This window comes from Galeopterus variegatus, unplaced genomic scaffold (genome assembly GCF_000696425.1).
Source record: "Galeopterus variegatus unplaced genomic scaffold, G_variegatus-3.0.2 Scaffold13267, whole genome shotgun sequence".
Taxonomy (NCBI): Eukaryota; Metazoa; Chordata; class Mammalia; order Dermoptera; family Cynocephalidae; genus Galeopterus; species Galeopterus variegatus.
This window is the reverse complement of record NW_007739378.1, coordinates 11610-21966: the sequence shown is the minus strand read 5'-3', so window position 1 is coordinate 21966 and position 10357 is coordinate 11610. Positions and strand designations below refer to the sequence as shown.

Sequence of the window (10357 nt, the reverse complement as noted above, 5' to 3'; positions counted from 1 at the left end):
CAATAAGTTTATTCAAAACAGGAAATTCTGCAATATTTTTACCATAGCTGCAAACTGGGATCTTTTCACATATATAAAAATAAGTCCATACATTATGAAACTAGCAGCTGTCCCTCTGGCGAGGAGCACACAGGCCTGAGCCACCTTTGAAGTTATTTGGGGAGGGTGCTCCTGCCCCACCACTACCAGTGGGGGCTTCACCCTGTGCTGGACACACAGATCCCTGCGAAGGCCTGTAGGGTGGCAGGGCCATTCCTGCCACTACGCAGATGGGATGTGCTTGGAGAGACAAATTATCTATCTTGGGGCTCAGTTTCCCCAACCTTACCTGCTTCTGGAATATTCCGTATGTGGCTCCCCCCTGGTGGTTGAATGTGGAATTTCACCCTGCCCTCTTGGCAAGACTTTTGGGTCTTTTTGAGGTGACAGACACCTGGAAATTGCAGAGTCACTAGGGCAGACCCCCAGGATCCCTGAGCATTTGTCACGCCCAGATGCCTGGTCCCCTCCCAGATGCCGTCACCAGAGGTGGGTCACTGCTTGACACCAAGCCCCATCAGCAACTACACCAGAGAAGTGTCTCTGTGGCTGTTTTCTTACTTTAAATTTTCACATGCATTTCTGTTGTTATATCTGGTAAGGAAAATGATTCGAGTTGCTGTTAAGAATTCAAACACTACAGAGACATGAATATTTTTGTGATTGTCGAGGGCCAGAGCAAACCACACCAAGCTGACGCGTGGGAGGTCTGGAGGTTGAGTTTAGCACACATGGCAGTGCCCGATCATGTGTGTGAGCCATGACGATGTTTTATTATATATCCTTGTCACCAGCGCCAGGCCAGGCTGTGGAATATTCCCGGCCCTGGGCCCCCACTGTCCTGATGTCATCAGGTGATGGGTTTTTGTGTGTTTTGTGCTTTGTATAAGTGGGACTGGGTGGCATCTTCTGCTCAGCTGCACGTGGGTGTTGTTTGCTGGTTGCCGCGTGTGGCTGTGACCTGCGCACTCTGCCTTGCTGTGTTGCATTCTGCATAAACGCTTTACCACAGATGTATATGCTCTTGCCTGGGTCACGTGTCCCGTTGGCCCAGTCACTGTCACGTCCCTCAGCCAGTCTTCTGAGGGGCATGGAGTGTGTTTCTCATTTTTCCCAGCATTACCGTGAGCTTCCCAGCACATCTGTGTGAGAAAGTTCCAGACTGCATCCATGAGTGTGAGGTTAGGGAACTGTCCCTAAGACCACCCTCATTTCTGACACAGTTACAAGTTCAGGGGTGTCCAAGAACACACTCAGGTTTGACAGTTCACTGGAAGGACATGCAGGATTCTCTGGGAGCTATTGTACTCATGGTTACAGTTTACTCCGGTAAAAAGATACAGGTTAAAGTCAGCCAAGGGAAGAGGTGGACGGGGCAGAGTCAGGGGAATTCCATGCATGGAGCCTCCACTTGTCCCTCCCAGGGGAGTCAGGACAGAGTTGTTTTCCAGCAGTGACGTGTGACAACACATGGTGTACTGCCCACCAGGGATGCTCCCCCCGAATCGATGTGTCCAGGGTTTTTATTGTAGGTTGGTCCTGTAGACGTGGTGGACCGTCCACACGGTTGACCTCAGTCTCCCGCTCCCCCAGAGAATGAGTTGATACCGTGTGGCCCAAGACCTCCACCCCAAGTCACATTTTACTCTCTGGTGTGACCCAAAGCTTCCAGGTAAATCAAGGCAGTCCTATCAGACAGTTCACGCCAAGGGCTTAGAGATCACCTCCCAGGAGCCGGGGGCAAAGGTGAGACTGTTCAGGCCAGTTCGGTTCTTCACCGCACAAAGTGTCTGGGGTCTTACATGTTGATGACCGCTGTGAGGTGGCCCCCTGGGAAGGACGTGTAGATTTGCTCCTTCTGAGTGCCTCACGTGCTCTGTTCTCCCAGAACCGACAGGAAAGGGCCAGGAGATTCCCCCTCCTCCCCGAAGCAGGTCCATACCCCCCCCGCCCCTATGTGTGGGGGAGAGGGGTAGAGGTTTAGAGTGGGGAAGGAAGGGGCACCTGGGATTTGAACCCAGGTCCTGAGATCCCAAAGCCCTGCCCTTGGTGCTACGACTTAATCTCACCCAAAGAGGACAGGGTGGCCAGGAGCTGAAGGGCTCTGGCAGGAGGAAACTCAAGGATGTGGTTTCCCTGGTCCTCGCCCAGGCCTCTCCCCAACACAGGGGCCTGTGTCTGTCCCTCGAGCTCTCACAGGGCCTTTGCTGCTGGCTAAGTGGACACCACAATCACCTTGGCTCTGGGCTCTTCCGGGCCAGCCTGGGGGGCAGGCAGGAGCCCGTGGATCGGATCCTTCCTCGGGAAGCCGTCAGGGATGTGCACAGGGCTGGGGGACGTGGTCGGCGCTGTGCTGACAGCAGCTAAAAGAGTGACAATCACAACCAGTCTGCAAAGTATATTTGATGTGTGTATGAGTTTCCTATGGCTGCTGTAACAAATGACCCCAAACCAGGTGGCTTAAAACAACCAAAATTTACTCTCTCCTGGTTTTGGAGGTCAGACATCTGAAACCAAGGTGTTGGCAGGGCTATGCTCTCTATGGTAGGGTCCTTGCTTGCCTCTTCCAGCTTCTGGAATTTTCTGGCAATTTCTGCCCTATCCTTGGCTAGCAGACACATGTCTCCTGTCCTGTGGCTGTCTTTTGCCTGTGTGTCTGTCTCTGTGTCCAAGTTTCCCCTTTCTATAAGGACACCAGACATATGATTAGGGCCCACCCTAATGATCTCATCTAACTCAGTGACCTCTGTAAAAGACTGTATTTCCAAACAGGATCGTGCTCTTAAGGAACTGGGGGTTGGGCCTGCGGGACACAGTTCCACGCATAGCAGCATGCACGACTTCTCTGCATCTCTTCATGAAACCTCCGAGAGCTCTATTAGCCTATGTTATAGATAAGGAAAGTTGAGCCCAGACACCTCAAGGTGATGCCTCCTGCCATCGTTTCTTTGTCCATTCTGTCCTGCTGTGTGCCAAGCCCTGTGTTGGGCACTGGGTACCCAATGCGAGTGGACAGACCTGGTGTCCTTCCCAAGGGGCTTATAGGAGACAGGCACACACGGGGCCAGGGAGATAGGATAGCAGGGTGGGGACTTTGACGGTGGAAGCCCAGGTGCTGTGGGGGCCAAGAGGAGGTGCCTGACTGAGCCCGAGACAGTGAGGAGACTCCCCCTGCCCTGGGCGTCACAGCTGAGAACTGAGGGTGAGGAGCCGGGAGGAAAGGGTGTTCCAGGCAGGGACCCAGCACGTGCAATGGGCCTGAGGTAGGAATGAGTGACTTTGGGGAGGTTCCAACAGCTAGGGTGGTGGAGTCTTAGTGGATGGGGAGACTAGCAGCACGTTGTGGGTGGAGTGGCAGAGGAGGTGGGAAGGTGTGTTGGAAAGAGGCTGGAGGCCCCCATGACCCCGGCAGTTTCTCTGTCCCACAGTGAAGCACCTGCCGTTGGAGCCTTCCCGGTTCATCTCGGTGCCCACCAAGATGCCCGACAAGATGGGCTTCGACAAGGTGGGCTGGGCCTTCCTGAGGGCGGGGCGGGAGGCTGGTGTGCAGGGTGTGACCGAGGCTCGGGGTGTGACCGAGGCTGGGCTGCAGGTCTTCCTGATCAACCCTGAAGCGGCGGCAGGACCGGCGGGAGCGCATGCTGCAGGCACTGTGGGAGCAGGAGATCGCGTGCCGGCTGCTAGAGGCCGTGGACGGCAAGGGAGTCCCACCCCGGGGGAGGGGAGTGTCCGCACGGAGGTGTAGACCAGGCTGGTAGTCGCCGTGGAGGGCAAGCCTGTCTCACTCCAGGAGAGGGGTCGGGCAGGTCTGCCAACGAGTGTAGACCCCACGTTGGCCATGTGCGTCCAGGAGGGATGCTGGGGGGGCTACTGCTCCGTGTAGTAAGTGCCCATGTAGCTGGCAGGCAGGCAGGCAGGGTGAGTTCCTTGTGACCCCCCCCAGCCCCTCCTTTCCAGAGCCATGAACACCAGCCAGGTGGAGGCGCTGGGCATCCAGATGCTGCCCGGCTACCGGGACCCCTACCATGGACGGTCCCTCACCAAAGGCGAGCCGGGCTGCTTCCTCAGCCACTAAAACATCTGGAAAGAGGTGGGTGCCCCAGGGCTGCGTGGTCAAAGCCCAGCTCTCCTTACATAAGGGTTTTCGAAAGGGCGGAGGTTTGCGGACGGAATCGCCCACCCACCGGGAAGACTTCCAGCAACAGCGATGGAACAGGTGGCTTCTCTTTAGTGAAAGCCTGAACCGGCTGGATTGGCCCAGCACCTCTGAGTGGGGCGGCTGTTATTCCATTGTGGGGATGTAGAAACAGGCTGGGGTGGGGGTGAGCCCTGCCTGCAGCAGGTGGCAGGTGGTGTGTGGGGCCTGGGACTCCGGAGCAAAGCCTCTTCACCCCAGCCTGGACTCTGTGCACAATATTTACCGAGTGCCCACGGCAACTTTGACCAGCACAGAGTCAGCCACACTTGGAGGGAGAGGCTGTGATGAGCGAGGACACCAGGCTAGGATTCACACTCGGGACAGTCAGGCACGAGGCCAGATGGGGGAGGTGCAGAGTGGGAGGGGGCGTCTGGGCACTTGAGATGATAGAGGCTCACCTGGGCCTCCCTCCCTTCCTGAGATTCATCATAGATGACACAGGGAAGATTGTGATGTCCTGGTGACCCTAGAGCCAGGGAGGACCCTGGTTCAAGTCCAGCCCTGCCTCTTAGTGGACTGAGCTCTGTCAACAAGAAAGGTGTTTCCTGGTCTGAGCCTCAGTTTCCCCAGATGACAGAGTCATGACCTGAGTTATGAAGATTCTCGAGTTCATTCACTCAGCCTTACTGGGGACATGGCAGCCACCAAGACAGACCCAGCCCCCCTCAAGGGGCTCTCAGCCTGGGGAGGCAGGGAGGCTGATGATAAACCACAAAGAAAGAAAGGACAGTGGAGAGACAAGTGAGACGCATATCCACAGGAGGGGCCAGGGCTGTACGTTGTCCTCAGCTGGTGGCACTGGATAGTCAAGGAGGGTCTCCTAGATGGGTGACATTTGAGCTGAGGCCCGAAGGGTGAGAGGGTGCTCAGTGTCAAAGACATAGCACAGGTAAAGGTCCTGGGGTGGGAGGGACCCAGGCAGGTGGGACGAGCAGGGAGGTGGTGCCCAGGAAGTTGATCTGGACGCTGGGGAGGGGTGTCCCAGAGCCTCCAAGCTGAGCCTCTGGCTTTGGGGACAGGGAGACAGGCCTTGGTCTCCCTGTGACCTGGCTGGGTATCCTCCTCAGGTTGTGGACCGGGGGGCTGCAGAAATCACTGGTGTTTGAAGACGACCTGCGTTTTGAGATCTTCTTCAAGAGGCCTGATGAACCTCATGCGGGATGTGGAGCAGGAAGGCCTGGACTGGGACCTCATGTGAGTGGCCGGGGGTGGAGTGGAACTGGGGCCTGGGGCGTGGCCTGGGCTTGGGGGCAGGGCCTGGGGCTTGGGAACAGCTGAGTGGAGCTGGAGCCTGGGGGTGTGGCCTGGGATAGCTGCGTTTGGAACTGGAACACAGGGGCATGGCCGGAGCTCTGCGCAGAGCCTAGAGCCTGCAGGTCCAGGGGTGTGGTCATAGGCGTGGCCTGGGGCATACATGGCCAACTGTTGAGAGCATGACAGAAGGGTTCACTTGGTCCCTGGGCTGGAGAGCACAGTCAGGAGGGTAGCCAATGGGTTAGGGCCTTGGGAGGATGACCCAGAAATCTAGGGACCTGGCCAGAAGCCTGCAGGCTTGGTCAGGGCTTGCAGACTTCACTGGGGTCTGTGGAGGTGAGGTGTGGCCTGCTTAGGTGTGGCCAAGGATCAGGGCGTGGAGCTGAGGGTGTGGCTGGAGGTTGAGGGCGTGGCCAAGGATTGGGGCGTGGCTAGAGCTGAGGGTGTGGCTGAAAGATGAGGGCGTGGCCAAGGAGCCTGGGTCTTACATCAGCCCTCAGGTGGGAGTTTGACCAGCATACTTCCAAGGCTTGAGTAGTCCTTCAGAGTCTCCTGTAGGTGGGCTGCTTTGTCCTCCTTTTATCCCCCCTCTCTCCCTCCTTCCTTTCCTCCTCTCTCTTTCCCTCCTAGGTGCTAGAACTTAATCCATGTTCTGGGGACACTGCCCAAGACTCCAAGCCATGCTCTCAATACGAGTAGCAACTGCACCCCTTCATTCTTGGCTGCTCACCGTGTTGAGGCGCCTGGCCCAACTGCATGCTGCACAGTCCTCTGAACCCAGAGCAGCCGCAGCCTCAGAGTGATCCAGATCCTCCCATGGCTCCCTAGTGCCCTTAGAAAAAACTCACTCTCCTCCCTGTGACCCACCCGGACCCTGTGGTTCCTCCTTTACCCTGACCAGCCACAGTGGCCTCCTCATTGCTCACCAGACACGCTGCACCTGCTCTCATCCCAGGGCCTGATGGGGGTAACTAGATACCTGACTTTCTGGGTTAGCATTCTCTGGAGGATGGGAGGAGTGTGACAGGGCCCTGACTCTGCACCCCAGCTACGTGGGCTGGAAACGGATGCAGGTGAAGCACCCCGAGAAGGCCGTGCCCCATGCGAGGAACCTGGTGGAGGCGATTACTCCTACTGGACACTGGTCTATGTGATCTCCCTGCAAGGTGCCCACAAGCTGCTGGCCGCCAGGCCACTCTCCCAGATGCTTCCTGTTGACGAGTTCCTGCCCGTCATGTTTGACAAGCACCCAGTGTGAGAGGGGCTGTGGTGGGCAGGCTGGGGCTGGGGTCTCACTGTGTGTCTTTTCTGGGTGGGTGGGGGCATAAGACTCGTGGGCTCCCGGCAGGTGTCTTTTCCTCTCCTGACTTCTCCCTCCATTTGTCCCCTTCTCCCTCTACCTGTCCCCTCCCCTGGACTCACTCCCCTCCTCCCACTTCTCCCCCCGTAACCTGCGTGCCTTCTCCGTGGAACCCCTTCTTATCTACCCCACGCACTACACAGGGGATGATGGGTACGTGAGTGACACGGAGACCTCAGTTGTATGGAATAACGAGAACGTCAAGACTGACTGGGACCGTGCCAAGTCCCAGAAGATGCGGGAGCAGCAGGCACTGAGTCGTGAGGCCAAGAACTCAGACGTGCCCCAGTCCCTGATGGACAGCGCTGCCTGTGACGAGCTCTGAGGGGCAGCAGCCAAAATGCCAAAGCAGCCATTGCTGGCCCAACCTTCACGTGCTCTCTGGGGACAGCAGATCCACCCGTGGATCCTGGGGCAGGCCGTGGATGGCTCTCCATGCAGGGTGGTGTCCAGCCAGCTCTTGCTCAGCAATCACATGCACACAGGCAGCATTAATGAAGTGCCTACTGTATGCCAGGAACAGGGCTTGGCGCTGGAGGATTGGGCAAGAACAAGCCCTCTTCATTCATCTGTTCATGTGCCCAACACTTATTAAGCACCTGCTGTGTACCAGGTCCCTGTGTTATGGCAGCGAACAAGGCATGATGGTTCACTTCATCAGTGATTGATTCAGTCATCAAGCATGTATTGATCAGATTAAGAACCAGGCGCTATGATACACATTAATTTTTAAAATTCATTCAGGTATTTATTGAGTGCCTACTATGTATTGGGCACCATTCTAGGTTCTGGTGATATTGAGGTAAGACACTTTGATTAATTTATTCGAACATGTATCAAGCATCTACTATGTGCATGGTACTTGTGACACAAAGATAAGTTCTTGATTTGGTGCATTTATTTAGTGCCTGCTGTGTGCCAGGAGCTGAGCTAGGTGCTGGGGATGGAGGTAAACAAGGTGCTTTTCACTTCTCACTTGGTTTCTTACACATCTCTAGAGTACCTGCTGTGCTCCAGGCACCAGTGATACAAAAGTGTGACATTTGCTCCGTCGGTGTTTTTCATCACCCACTGTGTGCTCGGCCGCATGCCAAGTGCTGGGACACAGAGACGTACGAGTCCCTTCATTTCTTCAGGCAGCAAGCATTAATTGAGCACCTACTGTGTGCCAGGCCTCACGGACTCCCAGTTGGGTTGAATGGTTGTCCAAGTTTGCTTCTTCCTCATCTCTCCTCACCTGAGCTGTGTGCAGACAACCCCCACTGCCCAAGAGTGTCCCTCTGGTAGCTCTATCTCCATCAGGCAACCACGATCCCAGTGGTCACCTGGCCACATGTTAGCCCCCCTGGAGGGGGCACAAGATGGAGATGGGGGCTGGGTCTCCCTTGCCACCCCCCATTCCTTTCGCATGACCTCCCTGCCCTTGTGTCTCAGGCGTGGTCTCTGCCTGCTGGATGAGGTTGCTCTGTTCAAGTCTTCGGTGGGATCATGTGTTTGGGGGCTGGAGGGGCTGCTGTGCCTTCAGCCGGAATCAAATGTTGGATGCAGCCAGTGGTCTTCATCCTCTGGGGGCTAACTCTGCTCTCTGGATCGGGTCCTGAATAACTTGCTTATTTTTTTTATTAAATGTTCCTGGTTGGTTTACACTGAAGTCTGTGGTCTTGCTTGCTGCCCAAACACCACCTCCCACAATCCTCTCCCCTGGCTGCTGGTCTGGATTTGGCAGGAAACCAGGGCAGGTGCTGTAGAGAAGCCAGTCAGTGCAGCGAGGGTGGACGGAGGGTGTGCTGAGAGCCCCGTGTCCCAACCTGCCACGTAAAACTTCCCTGAAATAGCCCGCAGACAGCAGACCTCGCTCTACTTTGTGGGGTCAGCTTCAAGATAGTCTCAGATGACTTCGAATGAGGAGGTGGGCTGTCTTGGTTAGGGTCCCCAGAAAACGAGATAAGTATTTGAGGGCGCTTGAGTTATTGAGTGAACCCAGGAACCCTCCATGGAGGCTGGGGAAGTGAGACAGAGGGAAAGAGCCCTGCTGGGGGCGCCAGCGAGCAGACAGCTCCGTGGGCGCTGGGAGCTCAGTTTTTGTCCACCTCAACCACATTTGGAGTTTCTGGGTCAAATGCTTATGGGTTCTCATGATTATTCAACCCTTAGGGAGCACAGGAATATGCACAACAGTTTTTATAAACTAGCACAGAGGGCGTGTGATCAGAGCAGAAAAAATTAGAATGTACAGCTAACCAAACTGACAAAGCAAAATTAAATCACCCCACCTCCACCCCACATGACACCCACTCCCATGCCTGGATCAAGCCACACGCCACTCAGGTCCCCCAGAGCTGACTCCTCCAGGTGACCTGCACGGACACTCCTGACTAGCCTTGCAGCTGACTCCATGAGTCCCCACCCCCGTGTAACCTCAGTCCTACCCCTAGGTGACCTCAGTCCTGCCCCCAAGCCCCTCACTCACATCCCTTAACGGTCCAAAATCTCCAGCCCTAGAAACGGCCCTGCCTGTCACACCCGTTCTGCCCGGGCTTCCCCTTCACAAGCCCTCATCAAGATGTTACCCCACAGCACCCCGTTCCCCTTATCATACTCACTGCCCCTCCATCCTGTGTCCCCTCACTGACATCACTCCTGCATTAAGGTGCCCCCCTTTCCAGCGTCCCCACCTAGGATGTGGCCTCTCCTCCCATTCCTGCACCNTCAGCAATCACATGCACATAGGCAGCATTAATGAAGTGCCTACTGTATGCCAGGAACAGGGCTTGGCACTGGAGGATTGGGCAGGAACAAGCCCTCTTCATTCATCTGTTCATGTGCACAGCACTTACTAAGCACCTGCTGTGTACCAGGTCCTTGTGTTATGGCAGTGAACGAGGCATGATGATTCGCTTCATCAGTGACTGATTCAGTCATCAAGCATTTATTGATCAGATTAAGAATCAGGCGCTATGATACACATTCATTTAAAAAATTCATTCAGGTATTTATTGAGTGCCTACTATGTATTGGGCACCATTCTAGGTTCTGGTGATATTGAGGTAAGACACTTTGATTCATTTATTCGAACATGTATCAAGCACCTACTGTGTGCATGGTACTTGTGACACAAAGATAAGTTCTTGATTTGGTGCATTTATTTAGTGCCTGCTGTGTGCCAGGAGCTGAGCTAGGTGCTGGGGATGGAGGTAAACAAGGTGCTTTTCACTTCTCACTTGGTTTCTTCTGTGCACATCTCTAGAGGACTTGCTGTGCTCCAGGCACCAGTGATACAAAACAGTGTGACATTTGTTCTGTCAACATTTTTCATCACCCACTGTGTGCTTGGCCACATGCCGAGTGCTGGGACACAGAGATGTATGAGTCCCTTCATTTCTTCAGGCAGCAAGCATTAATTGAGCACCTACTGTGTGCCAGGCCTCACGGACTCCCAGTTGGGTTGAATGGTTGTCCAAGTTTGCTTCTTCCTCATCTCTCCTCACCTGAGCTGTGTGCAGACA

General features: G+C 55.1%; 1 pseudogene; it reads left to right on the top strand.

The window, feature by feature from the left end:
- The window catches only part of LOC103581533, a 21766-nt pseudogene extending 14590 nt beyond the window's left edge, over positions 1 to 7176 (top strand).
- The last annotated feature ends 3181 nt before the right edge of the window (positions 7177 to 10357 follow it).